Below are 25840 nucleotides of genomic sequence, written 5' to 3'. Positions count from 1 at the left end.
GAGACATGGCTTACACAGGGGCAAGGGGGTATATCACTCCCACACAGGAAGGGTGGGCATGGCTCACACAGGGGGAAGAGGTGATATCACTTACACAGAGGAATGGTGGCATGGCTTACACAGGGGCCAGGGGTTGGAATGTACATGGCTCTCACAGGGGAAAGGAATGGGACATAACTCACACAGGGATCCTTAGTTATATAAAAAAAAGGAGAGACACGCCAAGCAGCCCTGTAGAAGGCACCACTGCCTGAGGCTTAGATACTCATTGAGAATGTAAGTATTGATTTTCCTATTGGTGCCGATGTGTGTGTGTGTTTTTTTCTATCAGTGCCAATGTGTTATTTTTCATGTGAAGTCAGTGTGTTTTATTATTTTCATTGTGGTGGCCTATGTGCTGTATTATGTTCCTGCGGGGGCCTATGTGCTGTATTATTTTCCTGTAGTGGCCTACTGTATGTGCTGTATTATGTTCTTGCGGTGGCCTATGAGATGTATTATGTTCTTGCAGTGACCTATGTGCTGTATTATGTTCTTGCGGTGGCCTATGAGATGTATTATGTTCCTGCGGTGGTTTTTGTGCTGTATTATTTTCCTGTGGTGGCCTATGTGCTGTATTATTTTTCTATTAGGTCAGTAATGCAGTGTAGGGTATAGAGGGGTGTATAATGTAGTGTAGGTTACAACAGGGTCAGTAATGTAGTTTAGAGTACAGAGGGGTCAGTAATTTAGTGTAGGGTATAAATGGGTCAGTAGTTTAGTGTCGAGTATAGAGGTGTCAGTAATTTTTTTGTAGGGTAAATATAAAAGTTATTGTCCAGTAATGTCGCAGATCAAACTGATCAGTGAAATCTAGCTAGGGAATTTTGTCTTGTGTGATACGTGATACCGGCATTTGGGATGCCGGTGGTCAAAAGACTGACACTGAAATACTGACGCTGATAATCCTGACAACGGTCAGGTAAGTATACTTACCCTACTCCCTACCCATCTGACCCTAACCCTCACTGGAGATGTCTAACCCTAACCCCCCCTCCCTGCAGCCTAACCTCCCCAGTGATGCCTAGACCTACTGTACCACCATCCCCTTCCCGAAGCCTAACCCTTGGAGTCCCTGGCATACTTACAGTCAGGATGTCGGCTGTCAGGATTATGGCGTCAGAATTGAACAACTGATATATTGCAGGTCCGTCAGCCAGTGTGTACCAGCGATATGTCTGTGAATGACTTGGGGGGTAATTCCAAGTTGATCGCAGCAGGAATTTTTTTAGCAGTTGGGCAAAACCATGTGCACTGCAGGGGGGGCAGATATAACATGTGCAGAGAGAGTTAGATTTGGGTGTGGTGTGTTCAATCTGCAATCTAAATTGCAGTGTAAAAATAAAGCAGCCAGTATTTACCCTGCACAGAAACAATATAACCCACCCAAATCTAACTCTCTCTGCACGTGTTATATCTGCCCCCCCCCCCCCTTCCCCTGCAGTGCACATGGTTTTGCCCAACTACTAAAAAATTTCCTGCTGCGATCAACTTGGAATTACCCCCTTGGTTCACAGACATATCATGTCGGCTGTACAGCACAGCAGATGACCAATATATCTGCAGACAGTGCTATAACTAGACATTTTAGCACTGTGTGCAGGAAATAGCATTGGCGCCCCCCATATACAAAACAGGGCCACTGCGCACCGTAGTCGTGCACCAACATATAGGGGTGTGGCTTTATGGGGAAGGGGTGTGGCCACAAAATAATACCAATTCATATTACTCTGTAAAGAAGTCTCCATTATTCAAATTACGATGCACAGTAACATCACTTACACTAATTACACCAGGTAGAGCCCATTTTACACATTACACCAGGTAGAGCCCCATTTACCACATTACTCCAGGTAGGGCCTGTCACACATTATGCCAGGTAGAGTCCCCTTTTACACAGTATGGCAGGTAGAGTTCCCTTTTACACATTATGGCAGACAGAGCACCCTTTTACACATTACGGCAGACAGAGTCCCCTTTTACACATTTCAGCAGGTAGAGTCTACTTTTACACATTAGGCAGATAGAGTCCCTTTTTACAGATTATAGCAGGTAGAGCTCACTTTTACACATTACAGCAGGTAGAGCTTCCTTTTACACATTATGGCAGGTAGAGTCACCATTTTACACATTACGGCATGTAGAGTCCCCCTTTTTACTCATTACAGCAGGCAGAGTCCACTTTTTACATATTACAGCAGCAGAGTCCCCCTTTTTACACACTAGACTAGACAGAGTCCCCTTTGTACACATTATGGCAGGCAGAGTCCCCTCTTTACACATTACGGCAGGAATTTTACACATTATGATACAAAGGAAAGAAAAAGAAACTCTCTGGTTTTGGGGGCACTCTTATGTTGTATGATTTATTTAAAAATTTACTTTTATTAGATCGTTTAAAAAAAGGGGGTAAGTATATCAAAAGACAAACAGACAGAAAAAACACAGACATTACATATAGATAAAAAACATAATTGCTCATATGCAGATAGGTTTGAGCAATGAGATGGTTCTTAGAATGGCAAACTTAGCGAAGTGTTATTATATAATGCTAAATATCATGTGTGGTACTGATACCCTATACTAATCAGATTAATATCTTAATTGGTTATATACCTTTGCTATGTAACAAATAGACAGCAGCGCAGATCGACGGATTTACTGGTTATTTGTCAATACTGTATATCACTGTAATCATACGGATACGTAGAGCAGAAAATCACAACTGTACAGAGAAACTCTCTGAGTATCAAGAAAGTAGAAAAATCGGTAATGGTTTGAAAAACACAAATACTAATTCCTCCGTTTAGTATAGGAGGAAATGCTTATAGTATTATGGGGGTCATTCCGAGTTGATCATAGCTGTGCTAAATTTAGCACAGCTACGATCAGACACTCAGACATGCGCGGGGGGGGTGCCCAGCACAGGGCTAATCCGCCCCGCATGTCAGTGCCGCCCCCTCCCCCCACCCCCCGCAGAAGTGCAAAAGCATTGCACAGTGGAGATGCTTTTGCATTTGAGGAGTAGCTCTTGCAGCTGACCGGGAGAGCCTCTTCGCTGCCCCTGGTCGCAGCGGTTGCATGTGACGTCACGCAGCCGCTGCGGTCCACCCCCCACACAGTCCGGCCACGCCTTTGTTGGCCGGACCGCGCCCCCAAAACGGCGGCCAAACAGCGCCGTGCCGCCCCCTCCCGCCCAGTGACCGCCTCTGCCTGTCAATCAGGCAGAGGTGATTGCTAGGGAATGACGGCGCATGCGCAGTTCCGATACGATCGCTGTCGGAATGACCCCCTATGTCTTTTGTTCTCATATCTCATACACCATCCAGTATACCACTCCCACTTCTTGTAAAGAAAAAGAAAAACTTTTCATTGAATTAATGTTGTATGGAAATATTAAGAAAAACAGGTATTCCTTGCAACTTTTACCCCATATGTCTGTTTACCAGTGTACAGGTATAAGCATGGAGACACACCTGTCTTTGGTGCCAGCGGAACAGCTGCTGCTCACTGTGTGCTAGGCATTAGTACAGCGAGTGAGCGGGTTCCTTGTGCACCTCAGGGTTAGAAATTTAGGGAAGTATTGCTTCTGCTTTTGTGGTGATATACTGGGTCACCTTGTTAAATCAGCGCAAGGGTCCCCAAGATTGCCAATCACAATGAGAGAGCATAGAATAAGTATATAGGTGAGGTAGTAGTAGTGAGTGGAAAAGCAGGGTGCACCATCCAGCAAATGCTGCTTCTCTGCATATGCCTATAGCCTTGATGAGAGTGAGCGATATACTGTTTAAAGGTGCTGGAAAGAGGCAGTCAAATGGTTAATTCCATTCCCCTAATGGTGGAGAGACCCTGATACTGAATAGTATTGCAGGATCTCTGAGCCACCATGCGGTCATGTACCTTAACCATGGATTGAGAATATAAGGTACCTGTACAGTAGTAAGATTTGAATATGGCTGCTTCTGCTGCTATGGTCCGGCTATGCTGCTGTAGCGGCGGCCCACTGGTGCACTTGCGGCCGGCCGCACCTCTCAGACAGCTGTTTTGCTGTGAGCTTCATCAGTGAGACTTCCTCTTCCTTTTTTTCCTTTGTATCATATTACCTGACTCTCCGGGGTGCACCTCCACATGAGATATTTCATAGAATAAATACAGCCACTTGATTAAATCACATCACAAATTCCTACCCTGTGTAGGGAATAATCATTACCTGTGCTTGATTTCTCCCAATCTCCCCTTTCCCTCAAAAGCAAGAGTCCCTTATTACACATTACGGCTGACAGAGCTCCCTTTTACATAGTACAGCAAGTAGAGTCCCCTTTTACACAGCATGGCAGGTAGAGTCTCCTTTTACACATTACGCCAGGCAGAGTCCCCTTTTACACATTATAGCAGGTAGAGTCCCCTTTTACACATTAGGCAGGTAGAGTCCCCTTTTACACATTATGGCAGGTAGAGCTCCATTTTACACATTACAGCAGGTAGAGCTTCCTATTACACATTATGGCAGGTAGAGTCCCCCTTTTAGACATTACAGCAGGTAGAGTCACACTTTTTACACATTACGGCAGGCAGTGTCTCCTTTTTACACATTATGGCAGCAGAGTCCCCCTTTATACACACTAGGCAGGCAGAGTCCCCTTTGTACACATTATGGCAGGCATTTTACACATTACGCCAGGCAGAGTTCCCATTTTTTTAAACATTAGGCAGACAGAGTCCCTCTTTTAGACATTACAGCACGTAGAGTCCCCCTTTTTACACATTACAGCAGACAGAGTCCCCTTTTACACATTACGGCAGCAGAATCCCCCTTTATAAGCACTAGGCAGGCACAGTCCCCTTTGTACACATTACGGCAGACATTTTACACATCACGGCAGGCAGAGTTCTTATTTTTACACATTAGGCAGAAACAGTCCCCCTTTTTACACATTAGGCAGGCAAAGTCCCCTTTGTACACATTACGGCAGGCATTTGACACATTATGGCAGGCAGAGTTCATATTTTTTACATATTAGGCAGACAGCATGCCCATTTTTACACATGAGGCAGGCAGAGTCCCCTTTTGACACATTATAGGCAGGCAGAGTCCCTTTTTTTATTACACATAACGGCAGGCAGAGTCCCCATTTTTTTTACACATTAGGTAGGCAGAGTACCCCTTTTTTTAAACACATTATGACCACAAGGGAGCGGCCAGGTTGGTGTTGCTGGTGATCCTGCGCCCACAGTGCATCTGCACTGTTTGCCAGGCACAATTGGCATAAACCTAGTTATGTACCTGCTGCATATGACCTGTACCCCCAACTGTCTACATACATGACACCCACACGTTTTGCTGTGCTGACATGTACAGTACATGGTATCACGAATTACACTGTGACCCGGGCCTCACCTTCCGGGTGTGGATGATTAGATCGACAGTGTCTAGGTTGACAATATTTAGGTCGACCACTATAGGTCGACAGTCACTAGGTCGACAGGGTCAGAAGGTCGACATTTTCTAGGTTGACAGGTCAAAAGGTCGACATGAGTTTTTAATGTTTTTTTGGGTGTCGTTTTCTTCGTAGAGTGACCGGGAACCCCAATTAGAGCACCGTGTCCCCTCACATGGCTTGCTTCACTCGGCACAGATTACCATTCCAATCGTAGTCCACGTGGATCATTAAGTATGAAAAAGTAAAAAAAGGGTTTTAAAAAAACAACCTCATGTCGACATTTTGACGTGTCGACCTAGAACATGTCGACCTTCTGACCCTGTCGACCTTCTGACCCTGTCGACCTAGTGACTGTCGACCTATAGTGGTCGACCTAAACATTGTCGACCTATACACTGTCGATCTTCAGACCGGATCCCCACCTTCCTTCTTGTAGTGTGTGATAAGCGATACTGCAGGCAGTCCCAGGTTTTTCAGAGTACTGGGAGCAGCAGCAATAGCAGCAGCCGTCTCTCCCTCCACCCCCAACTCTGGCTTCGAGCTCATCCCAGAACCTGGTCTTCTCCTCTATCCAGTGGTGCAAGTAGAAACTTTTTCTTAGTGGTACTGATAGTAAAAATGGACATGGTCACATGTCATGAGGGGGCGTGGTCACACAAAACTAGGGGAGTGGCTACATGACAATAGGGGCATGGCCACATTATGCCACACACCGTAATGCTCCTTACACATTATGCCACACACCGTAATGCCCATTACACATCATGCCAGATACCGTAATGCCTTATATATTATACCACACACCATAATGCCTATTACATATTATCAGAATCAGAATCAGCTTTATTGGCCAGGTGTACTTAAGTACACTAAGAATTTTTTGCATTATAGTGCATCGCCAAGCAGCAACATGAAGGGGGAATACATACGTAGAATAAGAAGGGGAAAAAAGGTAGCATACTGTACATTACAAACATTACACTTATGAGTTCATACTGCACATTGCAACTGTGCGATAGACTTGACATATTAGACATATTATACATGTTAGACTTTTTATATATTGTTCAGCTGGTGGACAGCTGGTGGGAAGAAGCTTTTAATGGATCTGGTCGACTTCATGGGAATGGACCTGTAGCGTCTACCTGATTGAAGCGGTTCAAACAGTTTGTGACCTGGTCGCTGCCACGATTTTCTCCGCTCGCTTCCTGACCCTTGACTGGTATAATTACTGGATGGGAGGGAGGTCAGCCCCAACAATCTTTTCAGCTGTCCTCACCACCCTTTGCAGCCTCCATCTGCCACTCTCATTGGCAGCTCCATACCAGACTGTGGTCGAGGAACATAGGACCGATTCTACAATCGCTGTGTAGAATATGAGCAGCAGCTCTGAGGGATGTTGAATTTCCTGAGTTGCCTCAGAAAGAACATCCGCTGCTGGGCCTTCTTTACGACAGTGCTTATGTTGGGTCCCCATTTAAGGTCTCTGGAAATTTTTTACCCTAGGAATTTGAAGGAGTCGACCCACGAAACCATGCTGTTGGCTATTACAAGTGGTTGCATGGCATTGGGTTTGTTTCCTTATGAAGTCCACCACCATATCAACTGTTTCGAGGGGATTTAGGATGTTCCTTCCGCATCACTGTGTTAGCCGTTCCACTTCGCGTCTGTATGCAGATTCGTCTTTGTCCTTGATTAAGCTGTCGTCTGAGAATTTTATCATTTTTAGTGATTGCTTGGCCGAGGTGCAGTCATTGGTACATAGAGAGAAGAGCAGGGGGGAACACATTCTTGAGGGGCCCCCATGCTGTGTTGTGCCCAGTAGACATGACTGACCCGGCTTTCACCACCTGTTTCCTTGCTGTCAGGAAGTCAACGATCCAGAAGCATGTTGATTCTGGGACGCCTAAGGAGAGAAGTTTGGCTTGCAGGATACTGGGGACGATTGTGTTGAATCCTGAACTGAAGTCTACAAATAGGACCCTCGCATAAGAGCCCGGTCGGTCTAGGTGCTGTAGGATGTAGTGCATCCCCAAGTTTACTGCGTCCTCAACACTTCTGTTGACACACATAGTTATGCCACTGACACCATTTTATGTCCCACACACAAAAATGCCCCTTGTAAATTATGCCCCAACGGTGGCCTGGTGGTACGGCGTACCACTACCATATTTCTTAATGGTACTCACTACCACCCCGTACCATCCTACTATCAGCAATGCCTCTATCACAGCAATGGCCAAGCAGCACTGTAACATATTGCCTCCCATAGCAGCACAGGCCTGATCAGTTGTTGTAAATCCGGCCCCGCTGTGGAGAGATCATGTAACCATGGCTGCAGCCAACAGTCATAGTCGGATAGCAGCCATGGCTACTGCCACATAAAATACTGGACCACCAGGTCTGTCAGAGAAGGTGGCCCGGAAAACACTGCAACAGAGCAGCCAGGGAGGACGCATGGCACCCTGCTCAGTCCGTCACTGCCACACTACCTGGATGGCCAATTGGGAACAAGGTGCATGATGCGCTCCTATCACAACTGCACACACAGCGCAGTTACGACCTTGTATGCAAATATATTGGTGCATTGTTCTGCGTGTACATGCATGCTGTACAAGCTGGTGCTGTGACTGAAAGCAAAACTGGGTGGGCCCATGTAAAAGCCCGCCCAGTTGTCACATCAGGCACGACAAATCGGGCAGTGTGTATGCAGAACACACTGCCTGATCCATGTACAGCTATATCTGCAGATCAAATGATCTCTATATACTGTATATCTATAGGTGTGTACCAATCAGTGCTGTAACTAGGTGTGTGCCGATGGTGCCTTGCCCACAGCCCACATGCACTGAAGGCGCACCATTGGCAGCACACACATCCTCCTCTTCCCTGCACGGCCACAGTCACTGTCCACTTGTTCAGTGCTGCCGTTTGCCTCCCGCCAGCCGGCGGAGTCCCCACCCACTGCCGTGATCTGAGTAGGGCCAAAGCCGCAGCCACTGCTCTCTGTCCAGCACTGCTGCGCTGTCTGCCTCCCGCCAGCCGCCAGAGGACTCAGGATCATGCCGCAGCCGCCAGCTCCCTGGTCCCTGCCTCCTCTGCCATTGATGTCGGATCGCAGGTGAGGGTGAGTATAAATCTCTCTCTCTCTCTCTCTCTCTCTCTCTCTCCCTCTCCCTCCCATAATAGGGGGACTGCCTGCCACATTGTGTAAAAAAAAGAAAAGAAAGGGGGACTGCCTGCCATGATATGTAAAAAAGGGGGACAGCCTGCCATAATGTGTAAAAAATGGGGACTGTCTGCCATGATGTGTAAAAAAGGGGGACTGCCTGCCATAATATGTAAAAAAGGGGGACTGCCTGCCATAATGTGTAAAAAGGGGATGCTGTCTGCCATAATGTGTAAAAAGGGGACGCTGTCTGCCGTAATGTGTAAAAAGGGGACTGTCTGCCGTAATGTGTAAAAAGGAGACTCTGCCGTAATGTGTAAAAAGGGGGACGATGTCTCCCGTAATGTGTAAAAAGAGGATGCTGTCTGCCGTAATGTGTAAAAAAGGGGACGCTGTCTGCCGTAATGTGTAAAAAGGGGGACGCTGTCTCCTGTAATGTGTAAAAAGAGGATGCTGTCTGCTGTAATGTGTAAAAAAGGTTACGCTGTCTGCCATAATGTGTAAAAAGGGGGATGATGTCTACCGTAATGTGCAAAAAGGGGATTCTGTCTGTCGTAATGTGTAAAAAGGGGGACGCTGTCTGCCGTAATGTGTAAAAAGTAGAGATGAGCGGGTTCGGTTCTCCGAGATCCAAACCCCCCCGAACTTCACCTACTTTACACGGTTCTGAGGCAGCCTCGGATCTTCCCGCCTTGCTCGGTTAACCCGAACGCGCCCGAACGTCATCATCCCGCTGTCGGATTCTCGCGAGATTCGTATTCTATATAAAGAGCCGCGCGTCGCCACCATTTTCACTCGTGCATTGGAGATTGAACGGAGAAGACGTGGCTGCGTTCTCTCCCTGAAAAGCTCCGTAATCTGTGCTCAGTGTGCTGCAAATATCTGTGCTCAGTGTGCTGAAAATATCTACGTTCTCTGCCTGAAAACGCTCCATATCTGTGCTCAGTGTGCTGCAAATATCTGTGCTTTATTGTGGAGACTGGGGACCACCAGTATAATATTAGTACAGTACAGTAAGCCATTGCTGTATCTTGCAGCTCTGTGGCACTGCAAGTATCCATTCCATATCTGTGCTGCATTATTGTGAGCAGTAAATATAGTAGTACAGTGCAGCATTTTGGTGACCAACAGTATATAGTTGTGCAGTAGGCCATTGCTGTATCTTGCAGCTCTGTGTCACTGCAAGTATCCATTCCATATCTGTGTTGCATTTTTGTGAGTAGTATATATAGTATTACAGTGCAGCATTTTGGTGACCAACAGTATATAGTTGTACAGTAGGCCATTGCTGTATCTTGCAGCTCTGTGTCACTGCAAGTATCCATTCCATATCTGTGCTGCATTATTGTGAGCAGTATATATAGTATTACAGTGCAGCATTTTGGTGACCAAAAGTATATAGTTGTACAGTAGGCCATTGCTGTATCTTGCAGCTCTGTGTCACTGCAAGTATCCATTCCATATCTGTGCTGCATTATTGTGAGCAGTATATATAGTATTACAGTGCAGCATTTTGGTGACCAAAAGTATATAGTTGTACAGTAGGCCATTGCTGTATCTTGCAGCTCTGTGTCACTGCAAGTGTCCATTCCATATCTGTGCTGCATTTTTGTGAGCAGTATATATAGTATTACAGTGCAGCATTTTGGTAACCAACAGTATATAGTTGTACAGTACAGATGGCCATTGCTGTATCTTGCAGCTCTGTGTCACTGCAAGTATCCATTCCATATCTGTGCTGCATTATTGTGAGCAGTATATATAGTATTGCAGTGCAGCATTTTGGTAACCAACAGTATATAGTTGTATATTGGCCATTGCTGTACCTTGCAGCTCTGTGTCACTGCAAGTATCCATTCCATTTCTGTGCTGCATTATTGTGAGCAGTATATATAGTATTACAGTGCAGCATTTTGGTGACCAACAGTATACATATATAGTACAGTACAGTAGGCCATTGCTATTGATATATTACTGGCATATAATTCCACACATTAAAAAATGGAAAACAAAAATGTGGAGGATAAAATAGGGAGAGATCAAGATCCACTTCCACCTCGTGCTGAAGCCGCTGCCACTAGTCATGGCCGAGACCATGAAAGGCCATCAACGTCATTTGCCAAGGCCAATGCCCAATGTCATAGTAGAGAGCATGTAAAATCCAAAATACTAAAGTTCAGTAAAATTACCCAAAAATCTAAATTAAAAGCGTCTAAGGAGAAGCGTAAACTTGCCAATATGCCATTTACGACACGGAGTGGCAAGGAACGGCTGAGGCCCTAGCCTATGTTCATGGCTAGTGGTTCAGCTTCACATGAGGATGGAAGCACTCATCCTCCCGCTAGAAAACTGAAAAGAGTTAAGATGGCAAAAGCACAGCAAAGAACTGTGAGTTCTTCTAAATCACAAATCCCCAAGGAGAGTCCAATTGTGTCGGTTGCGATGCCTGACCTTCCCAACACTGCACGCCCCCTGCAAGTGCTGGAAGGAGCACCCGCAGTCCAGTTCCTGATAGTCAAATTGAAGATGTCACTGTTGAAGTACACCAGGATGAGGATATGGGTGTTGCTGGTGCTGAGGAGGAAATTGACAAGGAGGATTCTGATGGTGAGGTGGTTTGTTTAAGGCAGGCACCCGGGGAGACACCTGTTGTCCATGGGATGAATATGGCCATTGACATGCCTGGTCAAATTACAAAAAAAATCACCTCTTCGGTGTGGAATTATTTTAACAGAAATGCAGACAACAGGTGTCAAGCCGTGTGTTGCCTTTGTCAAGCTGTAATAAGTAGGGGTAAGGACATTAACCACCTAGGAACATCCTCCCTTATACGTCACCTGGAGCGCATTCATCAGAAGTCATTGACAAGTTCAAAAACTTTGGGTGGCAGCGGAAGCAGTCCACTGACAACTAAATCCCTTCCTCTTGTACCCAAGCTCCTGCTAACCACACCACCAACTCCCTCATTGTCAATTTCCTCCTTTGACAGGAACGCCAATAGTCCTGCAGGCCATGTCACTGGCAAGTCTGACGAGTCCTCTCCTAACTGGGATTCCTCCGATGGATCCTTGAGTGTAATGCCTACTGCTGCTGGCGCTGCTGTTGTCGCTGCTGGGAGTCGATTGTCATCCCAGAGGGGAAGTCGGAAGACCACTTGTACTACTTCCAGTAAGCAATTGACTGTCCAACAGTCCTTTGCGAGGAAGATGAAATATCACAGCAGTCATCCTGCTGCAAAGCGGATAACTCAGGCCTTGGCAGCTGTGGTAGTGTTAAACGTGTGTCCGGTATCCACCGTTAATTCACAGGGAATTAGACAATTTATTGAGTTAGTGTGTCCCCGGTACCAAATACCATCTAGGTTCCACTTCTCTAGGCAGGCGATACCGTGTATTGCCTCCCGCAGCAAGAACAGCAGCGGCGGCACCAGTAGCAGCATCTCGCAAACGCCAACTCGTTCCTAGGCAGGCTACGCTTTGTATCACCGCTTTCCATAAGAGGCACACAGCTGACAACCTCTTACGGAAACTGAGGAACATCATCGCAGAATGGCTTACCCCAATTGGACTCTCGTGGGGATTTGTGACATCGGACAACGCCACCAATATTGTGCATGCATTACATGTGGGCAAATTCCAGCATGTCCCATGTTTTGCCCATACATTGAATTTGGTGGTGCAGAATTTTGTAAAAAACAACAGGGGCGTGCAAGAGATGCTGTCGGTGGCCCGAAGAATTGCGGGCCACTTTCGGCATTCAGCCACTGCGTGCTGAAGACTGGAGCACCAGCAAACACTCCTGAACCTGCTCCGCCATCATCTGAAGCAAGAGGTGGTAACGAGTTAGAATTCAACCCTCTATATGCTTCAGAGGATGGAGGAGCAGCAAAAGGCCATTCAAGCCTATACATCTGCCTATGATATACTGTAGGCAAAGGAGGGGGAATGCACCTGACTCAAGCGCAGTGGAGAATGATTTCAACATTGTGCAAGGTTCTGCAACCCTTTGAACTTGCCACACGTGAAGTCAGTTCAGACACTGCCTGCCTGAGTCAGGTCATTCCCCTCATCAGGCTTTTGCAGAAGCAGCTAGAGAGATTGAAGGAGGAGCTAAAACGGAGCGATTCCGCTAGGCATGTGGGACTTGTGAATGGAGCCCTTAATTCGCTTAACCAGGATTCACGGGTGGTCAATCTGTTGAAATCAGAGCACTACATTTTGGCCACCGTGCTCGATCCTAGGTTTAAAGCCTATCTTGTATCTCTCTTTCCGGCAGACACAAGTGTGCAGAGGTGCAAAGACCTGCTGGTGAGACACTTGTCAAGTCAAACGGAACGTGACCCGTCAACAGCTCCTCCTTCACATTCTCCCGCAACTGGGGCTGCGAGGAAAAGGCTAAGAATTCCGAGCCCACCCGCTGGCAGTAATGCAGGGCAGTCTGGAGCGAGTGCTGACATCTGGTCCGGACTGAAGGACCTGCCAACGATTACTGACATGTCGTCTACTGTCACTGCATATGATTCTGTCACATAGAAAGAATGGTGGAGGATTATATGGGTGACCGCATCCAAGTAGGCACGTCAGACTGTATACCGTACGTATACTGGCAGGAAAAAGAGGCAATTTGGAGGCCCTTGCACAAACTGGCTTTATTTTACCTAAGTTGCCCTCCCTCCAGTGTGTACTCCGAAAGAGTGTTTAATGCAGCCGGTCACCTTGTCAGCAATCAACGTACGAGGTTACTTCCAGAAAATGTGGAGAAGATGATGTTCATCAAAATGAATTATAATCAATTCCTCCGTGGAGACATTCACCAGCCAGGGGCGGATCCAGAAGAAAATGAAAGGGGGGGCACCATGATAGGGGAACGGTAATAGTTATATTTACATGCACCTAAGGCACGCATGCTCCCAGATAAGGAGTGTGGTTCTCCTTTTGAAAAAAAAAAGAAGAAGAAGTGTCAGTGATCGCGCTGAGCCCCAAAAAAAGTGGGTCCCACGGACCCCTCACTTTAGAAATTGGGGTCCTATCTGTCATTTTCTGGGTCCCATCGGAATGAAGGTTCATATTAATCTTATTAATTATTCAAATATAAAAACAGACTTGATTTCGACACTACAAAAGTATTGCGAGGGGGAGGAGGGGGTGACAATGCTGCTGGGCTGTGTAGCATACAGGACACTCTGCCCCAGAGCTGTAACTACACATTTCAGTGCCCTTTGGCAGAAAGTAAATTGGTGCTCCCCCTGCCGTACTTCAAACCAAGGACAGTGATAGCGCGAACCAAAAATGTAGGGGTGTGGCTTCATGGGGAAAGAGCATGGCCACATAACAGTACCAATTCACATTACACCACACAGGTAGAGCACGTTATATACACATTGCACCAGGTAGAGCACGTTACACACATTGCACCAGTTAGAACACCCTATACACATTGCGCCAGGTAGAACACGTTATACACAATGCACCAGGTAGAGCACTTTATACACACTGTGCCAGGTAGAGCACGTTACACACACTGCGCCAGGTAGAGCACGTTACACACACTGCACCAGGTTGAGCACGTTACACAAACTGCGCCAGGTAGAGCACGTTACACACATTGCACCAGGTAGAGCACGTTACACACATTGCACCAGGTAGAACACGTTATACACACTGCGCCAGGTAGAACACGTTATACAGTTTGCGCCAGGTAGAGCACGTTATATAGATTGCGCCAGGTAGAATACGTTATATAGATTGCGCCAGGTAGAACACGTTATATAGATTGCGCCAGGTAGAACACGTTATACACACTGCACCAGGTAGAGCACGTTACACACATTGCACCAATTAGTGTTCTATACACATTGCGCCAGGTAGAGCATGTTATACACGTTTTATATGGTACTAGGGAGTAGCGACAGAGGTAGCAGGGAGTAGGGACAGAGAGAGGCTCCAGGGAATAGGGACAGAGGTAGCAGGGACAGAGAGAGGCACCAGGGAATAGGGACAGAGAGAGCAAGGAGTAGGGACAGAGGCACCAGGGGGTAGGGACAGAGGCACCAGGGAATAGGTACAAAGAGAGGCACCAGGGGGTAGGGACAGAGAGAGGCACCAGGGGGTAGGGACAAAGGTAGCAGGGAGTAGGGACAGAGGCACCAGGGGGTAGGGACGGAGCCGGCACCAGGGGGTAGGGATGGAGGCAGCAGGGGGTAGGGATGGAGGTGGCAGGGGGTAGGGACGGAGGCAGCAGGGGGTAGGGACAGAGGCACCAGGGGGTAGGGACAGAGGCACCAGGGGGTAGGGACAGAGGCACCAGGGAGTAGGAACAGAGGCACCAGTAGGTAGGGACAGAGGCACCAGGGGGTAGGGACAGAGGCACCAGGGGGAAGGGACAGAGGCACCAGGGGGTAGGGACAGAGGCACCAGGGGGTAAGGACAACGGCACCAGGGGGTAGGGACAGAGGCACCAGGGGGTAGGGACAGAGGCACCAGGGAGTAGGTACAGAGGCACCAGTAGGTAGGGACGGAGGCGCCAGGGGGTAGGGACAGAGGCACCAGGGGCTAGGGACAGAGGCACCAGGGGGTAGGGACAGAGGCACTAAGGGGGTAGGGACAGAGAGGCAGGAGAGAGTGCAGCCAGAAACCCCACCAAATAACTCCCTCCAGGGACCAGGCCCCCACCGCTTACCATGGAAACTGTGAGCAGCAGCGCTGTCAGGCCGGGAGGAATAGTCCGATCCGCATGAGGCCACAACGCCGCCAGCATGGAGTTACAGGATGCGGCCAGGGGGGAGCGGAAAACGCGGAGGGGGCGACCGCATGCTTGAGGAGGGAGAAGAGTGGAATCAGCGGGGAGAGCGGCGGCATCCAGCCGGGGGACCAGGGACCGAACTGCCCCCACCTCAGGTACAGCAGCGGAGTTAATCGTGGGGGGAGAGCATGCAGAGCAGAGGAGGAGGGGAGGGCGGGAGATCACACGGTTCATGGTCTCCGCCTCTTCCAAGTTCCTCCCTCCGTTCCGTCCCTCCCACTGGACTGATTGACAGCGCAGTACAGGACAGCTCTGCGGCTCACATCACGTCCTGAGGGAGCCGGGACCCGGTGCTTTTTTCTGTTTTGTGCCCAACATCAATTCCTGGGTAACGACAGGGGGGGGCACGGGCCCGAGTGCCCCCTCCTGGATCCGCCAATGTCACCAGCAATTGCCTCCAGAAGGTACACGGGGACCTGAGATGGTGGATTCCAGTGGGGACAAATTAATACTCTGTGAGGAGGATGTACACAGTGAAAGGGGTGAGGAATCGGACGATGAGGAGGAGGTGGACATCTTGCCTCTGTAGAGACAGTTTGTGCAAGAAGAGATTGATTGCTTCTTTTTTGGTGAGGGCCCAAACCAACCAGTCATTTGAGCCACAGTCGTGTGGCAGACCCTGTGGCTGAAATGATGGGTTTGTTAAAGTGTGCATGTCCTGTTTATACAACATAAGGGTGGGTGGGAGGGCCCTGGGTGGGAGGGCCCAAGGACAATTCCATCTTGCACCTCTTTTTTTTAATTTATCTCTGCATCATGTGATGTTTGGGGCTAATTTTTTTAAGTGCCATCCTGTCTGACACTGCAGTGCCACTCCTAGATGGGCCAGGTGTTTGTGCCGGCCACTTGGGTCGCTTAGCTTAGTCATCCAGCGACCTCGGTGCAAATTTTAGGACTGAAAATAATATTGTGAGGTGTGAGGTGTTCAGAAAAGACTGGAAATTATGGTTATTGAGGTTAATAATACTATGGGATCAAAATTACCCCCAAATTCTATAATGTAAGCTGTTTTTGAGGGGTTTTTGAAAAAAAACACCCGAATCCAAAACACACCCGAATCCGACAAAAAAATTTCATGGAGGTTTTGCCAAAACGCGTCCGAATCCAAAACACGGCCGCGGAACCGAATCCATAACCAAAACACAAAACCAGAAAAATTTCCGGTGCACATCTCTAGTAAAAAGGGGGACGCTGTCTGCCGCAATGTGTAAAAAGGGGACGCTATCTGCCATAATGTGTAAAAAGGGGGACGCTGTCTACCGTAATGTGTAAAAAGGGGACGCTGTCTGCCGTAGTGTGTAAAAAGGGGGTCTGTCTGCCGTAATGTTTAAAAGGGGCTCTACCTGGTGTAGTGGTGCTACTCTGCAGCGTAATTTGAATAATGGAGACTACTGTGCACCGTAATATGAATTGGTATTATTTTGTGGCAACACCCCTTCCCCATGAAGCCACGCCCCTAAATATTTTTGCGCGCCTACGGCGCACACTGCCCCTGTCTTGCATGGGGGGGCGCGCCAATGCCGTTTCTTGCACACACCGCTAAAATGCCTAGTTACAGCACTGGTACCCAGTTTTAGATGTACATATTGATTAGAGATGAGCGCCTGAAATTTTTCGGGTTTTGTGTTTTGGTTTTGGGTTCGGTTCCGCGGCCGTGTTTTGGGTTCGACCGCGTTTTGGCAAAACCTCACCGAATTTTTTTTGTCGGATTCGGGTGTGTTTTGGATTCGGGTGTTTTTTTCAAAAAACCCTAAAAAACAGCTTAAATCATAGAATTTGGGGGTCATTTTGATCCCATATTATTATTAACCTCAAAAACCATAATTTCCACTCATTTTCAGTCTATTCTGAATACCTCACACCTCACAATATTATTTTTAGTCCTAAAATTTGCACCAAGGTCGCTGGATGACTAAGCTAAGCGACACTAGTGGCCGACACAAACACCTGGCCCATCTAGGAGTGGCACTGCAGTGTCACGCAGGATGTCCCTTCCAAAAAACCCTCCCCAATCAGCACATGACGCAAAGAAAAAAAGAGGCGCAATGAGGTAGCTGACTGTGTGAGTAAGATTAGCGACCCTAGTGGCCGACACAAACACCGGGCCCATTTAGGAGTGGCACTGCAGTGTCACGCAGGATGTCCCTTCCAAAAAACCCTCCCCAATCAGCACATGACGCAAAGAAAAAAAGAGGCGCAATGAGGTAGCTGACTGTGTGAGTAAGATTAGCGACCCTAGTGGCCGACACAAACACCGGGCCCATTTAGGAGTGGCACTGCAGTGTCACGCAGGATGTCCCTTCCAAAAAACCCTCCCCAATCAGCACATGACGCAAAGAAAAAAAGAGGCGCAATGAGGTAGCTGACTGTGTGAGTAAGATTAGCGACCCTAGTGGCCGACACAAACACCGGGCCCATTTAGGAGTGGCACTGCAGTGTCACGCAGGATGTCCCTTCCAAAAAACCCTCCCCAATCAGCACATGACGCAAAGAAAAAAAGAGGCGCAATGAGGTAGCTGACTGTGTGAGTAAGATTAGCGACCCTAGTGGCCGACACAAACACCGGGCCCATTTAGGAGTGGCACTGCAGTGTCACGCAGGATGTCCCTTCCAAAAAACCCTCCCCAATCAGCACATGACGCAAAGAAAAAAAGAGGCGCAATGAGGTAGCTGACTGTGTGAGTAAGATTAGCGACCCTAGTGGCCGACACAAACACCGGGCCCATTTAGGAGTGGCACTGCAGTGTCACGCAGGATGTCCCTTCCAAAAAACCCTCCCCAATCAGCACATGACGCAAAGAAAAAAAGAGGCGCAATGAGGTAGCTGACTGTGTGAGTAAGATTAGCGACCCTAGTGGCCGACACAAACATCGGGCCCATTTAGGAGTGGCACTGCAGTGTCACGCAGGATGTCCCTTCCAAAAAACCCTCCCCAATCAGCACATGACGCAAAGAAAAAAAGAGGCGCAATGAGGTAGCTGACTGTGTGAGTAAGATTAGCGACCCTAGTGGCCGACACAAACACCGGGCCCATTTAGGAGTGGCACTGCAGTGTCACGCAGGATGTCCCTTCCAAAAAACCCTCCCCAATCAGCACATGACGCAAAGAAAAATAAAAGAAAAAAGAGGTGCAAGATGGAATTGTCCTTGGGCCCTCCCACCCACCCTTATGTTGTATAAACAAAACAGGACATGCACACTTTAACCAAACCATCATTTCAGTGACAGGGTCTGCCACACGACTGTGACTGATATGACGGGTTGGTTTGGACCCCCCCCCAAAAAAGAAGCAATTAATCTCTCCTTGCACAAACTGGCTCTACAGAGGCAAGATGTCCACCTCATCATCACCCTCCGATATATCACCGTGTACATCCCCCTCCTCACAGATTATCAATTCGTCCCTACTGGAATCCACCATCTCAGCTCCCTGTGTACTTTGTGGAGGCAATTGCTGCTGGTCAATGTCTCCGCGGAGGAATTGATTATAATTCATTTTAATGAACATCATCTTCTCCACATTTTCTGGATGTAACCTCGTACGCCGATTGCTGACAAGGTGAGCGGCGGCACTAAACACTCTTTCGGAGTACACACTTGTGGGAGGGCAACTTAGGTAGAATAAAGCCAGTTTGTGCAATGGCCTCCAAATTGCCTCTTTTTCCTGCCAGTATAAGTATGGACTGTGTGACGTGCCTACTTGGATGCGGTCACTCATATAATCCTCCACCATTCTTTCAATGGTGAGAGAATCATATGCAGTGACAGTAGACGACATGTCCGTAATCGTTGTCAGGTCCTTCAGTCCGGACCAGATGTCAGCATCAGCAGTCGCTCCAGACTGCCCTGCATCACCGCCAGCGGGTGGGCTCGGAATTCTGAGCCTTTTCCTCGCACCCCCAGTTGCGGGAAAATGTGAAGGAGGAGATGTTGACAGGTCGCGTTCCGCTTGACTTGACAATTTTCTCACCAGCAGGTCTTTCAACCCCAGCAGACTTGTGTCTGCCGGAAAGAGAGATCCAAGGTAGGCTTTAAATCTAGGATCGAGCACGGTGGCCAAAATGTAGTGCTCTGATTTCAACAGATTGACCACCCGTGAATCCTTGTTAAGCGAATTAAGGGCTCCATCCACAAGTCCCACATGCCTAGCGGAATCGCTCCGTGTTAGCTCCTCCTTCAATGTCTCCAGCTTCTTCTGCAAAAGCCTGATGAGGGGAATGACCTGACTCAGGCTGGCAGTGTCTGAACTGACTTCACGTGTGGCAAGTTCAAAGGGCATCAGAACCTTGCACAACGTTGAAATCATTCTCCACTGCGCTTGAGACAGGTGCATTCCACCTCCTATATCGTGCTCAATTGTATAGGCTTGAATGGCCTTTTGCTGCTCCTCCAACCTCTGAAGCATATAGAGGGTTGAATTCCACCTCGTTACCACTTCTTGCTTCAGATGATGGCAGGGCAGGTTCAGTAGTTTTTGGTGGTGCTCCAGTCTTCTGTACGTGGTGCCTGTACGCCGAAAGTGTCCCGCAATTTTTCTGGCCACCGACAGCATCTCTTGCACGCCCCTGTCGTTTTTTAAATAATTCTGCACCACCAAATTCAAGGTATGTGCAAAACATGGGACGTGCTGGAATTTGCCCATATTTAATGCACACACAATATTGCTGGCGTTGTCCGATGCCACAAATCCACAGGAGAGTCCAATTGGGGTAAGCCATTCCGCGATGATCTTCCTCAGTTGCCGTAAGAGGTTTTCAGCTGTGTGCGTATTCTGGAAACCGGTGATACAAAGCGTAGCCTGCCTAGGAAAGAGTTGGCGTTTGCGAGATGCTGCTACTGGTGCCGCCGCTGCTGTTCTTGCGGCGGGAGTCCATACATCTACCCAGTGGGCTGTCACAGTCATATAGTCCTGACCCTGCCCTGCTCCACTTGTCCACATGTCCGTGGTTAAGTGGACATTGGGTACAACTGCATTTTTTAGGACACTGGTGAGTCTTTTTCTGACGTCCGTGTACATTCTCGGTATCGCCTGCCTAGAGAAGTGGAACCTAGATGGTATTTGGTAACGGGGGCACACTGCCTCAATAAATTGTCTAGTTCCCTGTGAACTAACGGCGGATACCGGACGCACGTATAACACCAACATATTTGTCAAGGCCTCAGTTATCCGCTTTGCAGCAGGATGACTGCTGTGATATTTCATCTTCCTCGCAAAGGACTGTTGAACAGTCAATTGCTTACTGGAAGTAGTACAAGTGGGCTTACGACTTCCCCTCTGGGATGACCATCGACTCCCAGCAGCAACAACAGCAGCGCCAGCAGCAGTAGGCGTTACACGCAAGGATGCATCGGAGGAATCCCAGGCAGGAGAGGACTCGTCAGAATTGCCAGTGACATTGCCTGCAGGACTATTGGCATTCCTGGGGAAGGAGGAAATTGACACTGAGGGAGTTGGTGGGGTGGTTTGCGTGAGCTTGGTTACAAGAGGAAGGGATTTACTGGTCAGTGGACTGCTTCCGCTGTCACCCAAAGTTTTTGAACTTGTCACTGACTTATTATGAATGCGCTGCAGGTGACGTATAAGGGAGGATGTTCCGAGGTGGTTAACGTCCTTACCCCTACTTATTACAGCTTGACAAAGGGAACACACGGCTTGACACCTGTTGTCCGCATTTCTGTTGAAATAGTTCCACACCGAAGAGCTGATTTTTTTGGTATTTTCACCAGTCATGTCAACGGCCATATTCCTCCCACGGACAACAGGTGTCTCCCCGGGTGCCTGACTTAAACAAACCACCTCACCATCAGAATCCTCCTGGTCAATTTCCTCCCCAGCGCCAGCAACACCCATATCCTCCTCATCCTGGTGTACTTCAACACTGACATCTTCAATCTGACTATCAGGAACTGGACTGCGGGTGCTCCTTCCAGCACTTGCAGGGGGCGTGCAAATGGTGGAAGGCGCATGCTCTTCACGTCCAGTGTTGGGAAGGTCAGGCATCGCAACCGACACAATTGGACTCTCCTTGTGGATTTGGGATTTCGAAGAACGCACAGTTCTTTGCGGTGCTACTGCTTTTGCCAGCTTGAGTCTTTTCATTTTTCTAGCGAGAGGCTGAGTGCCTCCATCCTCATGTGAAGCTGAACCACTAGCCATGAACATAGGCCAGGGCCTCAGCCGTTCCTTGCCACTCCGTGTGGTAAATGGCATATTGGCAAGTTTACGCTTCTCCTCCGACAATTTTATTTTAGGTTTTGGAGTCCTTTTTTTACTGATATTTGGTGTTTTGTATTTGACATGCTCTGTACTATGACATTGGGCATCGGCCTTGGCAGACGACGTTGCTGGCATTTCATCGTCTCGGCCATGACTAGTGGCAGCAGCTTCAGCACGAGGTGGAAGTGGATCTTGATCTTTCCCTAATTTTGGAACCTCAACATTTTTGTTCTCCATATTTTAATAGGCACAACTAAAAGGCACCTCAGGTAAACAATGGAGATGGATGGATACTAGTATACAATTATGGACGGACTGCCGAGTGCCGACACAGAGGTAGCTACAGCCGTGATCTACCGTACTGTGTCTGCTGCTAATATAGACTGGTTGATAAAGAGATGTCGTAGTATGTATGTATGAAGAAGAAAGAAAAAAAAACCACGGTTAGGTGGTATACAATTATGGACGGACTGCCGAGTGCCGACACAGAGGTAGCCACAGCCGTGAACTACCGTACTGTACTGTGTCTGCTGCTAATATAGACTGGTTGATAAAGAGATGTCGTAGTATGTATGTATGAAGAAGAAAGAAAAAAAAACCACGGTTAGGTGGTATACAATTATGGACGGACTGCCGAGTGCCGACACAGAGGTAGCCACAGCCGTGAACTACCGTACTGTACTGTGTCTGCTGCTAATATAGACTGGTTGATAAAGAGATGTCGTAGTATGTATGTATAAAGAAGAAAGAAAAAAAAAACACGGGTAGGTGGTATACAATTATGGACGGACTGCCGAGTGCCGACACAGAGGTAGCCACAGCCGTGAACTACCGTACTGTACTGTGTCTGCTGCTAATATAGACTGGTTGATAAAGAGATGTCGTAGTATGTATGTATGAAGAAAAAAGAAAAAAAACCACAGTTAGGTGGTATACAATTATGGACGGACTGCCGAGTGCCGACACAGAGGTAGCCACAGCCGTGAACTACCGTACTGTACTGTGTCTGCTGCTAATATAGACTGGTTGATAAAGAGATGTCGTAGTATGTATGTATAAAGAAGAAAGAAAAAAAAACCACGGTTAGGTGGTATACAATTATGGATGGACTGCCGAGTGCCGACACAGAGGTAGCCACAGCCGTGAACTACCGTACTGTACTGTGTCTGCTGCTAATATAGACTGGTTGATAAAGAGATGTCGTAGTATGTATGTATGAAGAAGAAAGAAAAAAAAACCACGGTTAGGTGGTATACAATTATGGACGGACTGCCGAGTGCCGACACAGAGGTAGCCACAGCCGTTAACTACCGTACTGTACTGTGTCTGCTGCTAATATAGACTGGTTGATAAAGAGATGTCGTAGTATGTATGTATAAAGAAGAAAGAAAAAAAAACCACGGTTAGGTGGTATACAATTATGGACGGACTGCCGAGTGCCGACACAGAGGTAGCCACAGCCGTGAACTACCGTACTGTACTGTGTCTGCTGCTAATATAGACTGGTTGATAAAGAGATGTCGTAGTATGTATGTATGAAGAAGAAAGAAAAAAAACCACGGTTAGGTGGTATACAATTATGGACGGACTGCCGAGTGCCGACACAGAGGTAGCCACAGCCGTGAACTACCGTACTGTACTGTGTCTGCTGCTAATATAGACTGGTTGATAAAGAGATGTCGTAGTATGTATGTATAAAGAAGAAAAAAAAAAACCACGGTTAGGTGGTATACAATTATGGATGGACTGCCGAGTGCCGACACAGAGGTAGCCACAGCCGTGAACTACCGTACTGTACTGTGTCTGCTGCTAATATAGACTGGTTGATAAAGAGATGTCGTAGTATGTATGTATGAAGAAGAAAGAAAAAAAAACCACGGTTAGGTGGTATACAATTATGGACGGACTGCCGAGTGCCGACACAGAGGTAGCCACAGCCGTGAACTACCGTACTGTACTGTGTCTGCTGCTAATATAGACTGGTTGATAAAGAGATGTCGTAGTATGTATGTATAAAGAAGAAAGAAAAAAAAACCACGGTTAGGTGGTATACAATTATGGACGGACTGCCGAGTGCCGACACAGAGGTAGCCACAGCCGTGAACTACCGTACTGTACTGTGTCTGCTGCTAATATAGACTGGTTGATAAAGAGATGTAGTAGTATGTATGTATAAAGAAGAAAGAAAAAAAACCCACGGGTAGGTGGTATACAATTATGGATGGACTGCCGAGTGCCGACACAGAGGTAGCTACAGCCGTGAACTACCGTACTGTGTCTGCTGCGACTGGATGATAAATAATGATATAAAAAATATATATATATCACTACTGCAGCCGGACAGGTATATATATTATATAATGACGGACCTGCTGGACACTGTCTGTCAGCAGAATGAGTTTTTTATAGAATAAAAAAAAAAACACCACACAAGTGAAGTCACACGACGAGTGTTTAACTTTTTCAGGCAATCACAATATAGTATACTACTAACTATACTGGTGGTCAGTGTGGTCAGGTCACTGGTCAGTCACACTGGCAGTGGCACTCCTGCAGCAAAAGTGTGCACTGTTTAATTTTAATATAATATGTACTCCTGGCTCCTGCCATAACCTATAACTGGCACTGCAGTGCTCCCCAGTCTCCCCCACAATTATAAGCTGTGTGAGCTGAGCACAGTCAGATATATAATATATACATAGATGATGCAGCACACTGGGCTGAGCAGTGCACACAGATATGGTATGTGACTGTCTTGTACTCCTGGCTCCTGCTATAACCTATAACTGGCACTGCAGTGCTCCCCAGTCTCCCCCACAATTATAAGCTGTGTGAGCTGAGCACAGTCAGATATATAATATATACATAGATGATGCAGGCATGCAGCACACTGGGCTGAGCAGTGCACACAGATATGGTATGTGACTGAGTCACTGTGTGTACCGTTTTTTTCAGGCAGAGAACGGATATATTAAATAAAACAACTGCACTGCTGGTGGTCACTGTGGTCAGTCACTAAACTCTGCACTCTCTTCTACAGTATCAGCCTCAGGTCAATCTCTCTCTCTCTCTCCTAATCTAAATGGAGAGGACGCCAGCCACGTCCTCTCCCTATCAATCTCAATGCACGTGTGAAAATGGCGGCGACGCGCGGCTCCTTATATAGAATCCGAGTCTCGCGAGAATCCGACAGCGTCATGATGACGTTCGGGCGCGCTCGGGTTAACCGAGCAAGGCGGGAAGATCCGAGTCGCTCGGACCCGTGAAAAAAAACATGAAGTTTGTGCGGGTTCGGATTCAGAGAAACCGAACCCGCTCATCTCTAATATTGATCAAATAAAATGCTAGGATTTAGCACGCTGAGAGTGGCTGTTTGGTGTAACTGTGGCCATGATGTATTGAGACACATCTGTAATGATGATGATGATGATGATGATGATGAAATGTAAACAGATACAGCCATATATGCTGCCTTTTTGATCCCCTAATTTTGTCCTTTTAGGCACTTTCCCTATATTTCATTAATTGTGTTCTTCTGAATTGTGTTTAAATTGCAGTCAAAATACAGCAAATATGAGTGAACCAAAGCAAACATTGGTTGGTATGGGCAACATCCCATCTTAAATAGAACTCCCACCTTAGAAAATTTACCACACACACAGTGTAGAGAATTTGTGGCGCTTCATCCAACTTAAGGTGTGTACACATGGTGAGATTTTTGCTTGCGATTTTGACTATATAGTCAAAATCGCAAGGAAAGTTAGTGCAGATCGCAAGGTGAAAGTCACCTCGTGATCCCGATGCGATACCGATACGCAGTCCAGCGAGGTCTGTATCGCAAGCTTAGATAGACTGTGCAGGCAAGTCAAGTTTGACTATCTAGGATAAAAATATAGCCAAAATCGCACATAGTATCGCAAGCACAGTCATCTAGGCTTGCGATACCGACCACAGTCCATATCACATAGTGAGAATCGGGCATAGCCAAAAGCTCATCGTGTGTACACCTTTAGACATGTTAATATGCAAATTTGGGAGTACAAGTAATTTATGTGTGAATGAATTGTAGGATGGCAACAGTGCACCACAGATTGAGAAAGCACATACAGTACATCCTCCAGCCTTGCAAGCATAACTGTTTTTGCAGGGGGGCCTTAGAGCATTTAAGGCCTT

This window comes from Pseudophryne corroboree, chromosome 4 (assembly GCF_028390025.1).
Source record: "Pseudophryne corroboree isolate aPseCor3 chromosome 4, aPseCor3.hap2, whole genome shotgun sequence".
Classification (NCBI taxonomy): domain Eukaryota; kingdom Metazoa; phylum Chordata; class Amphibia; order Anura; family Myobatrachidae; genus Pseudophryne; species Pseudophryne corroboree.
The sequence above is the reverse complement of the archived record's forward strand: the minus strand, read 5'-3'. Positions refer to the sequence as shown.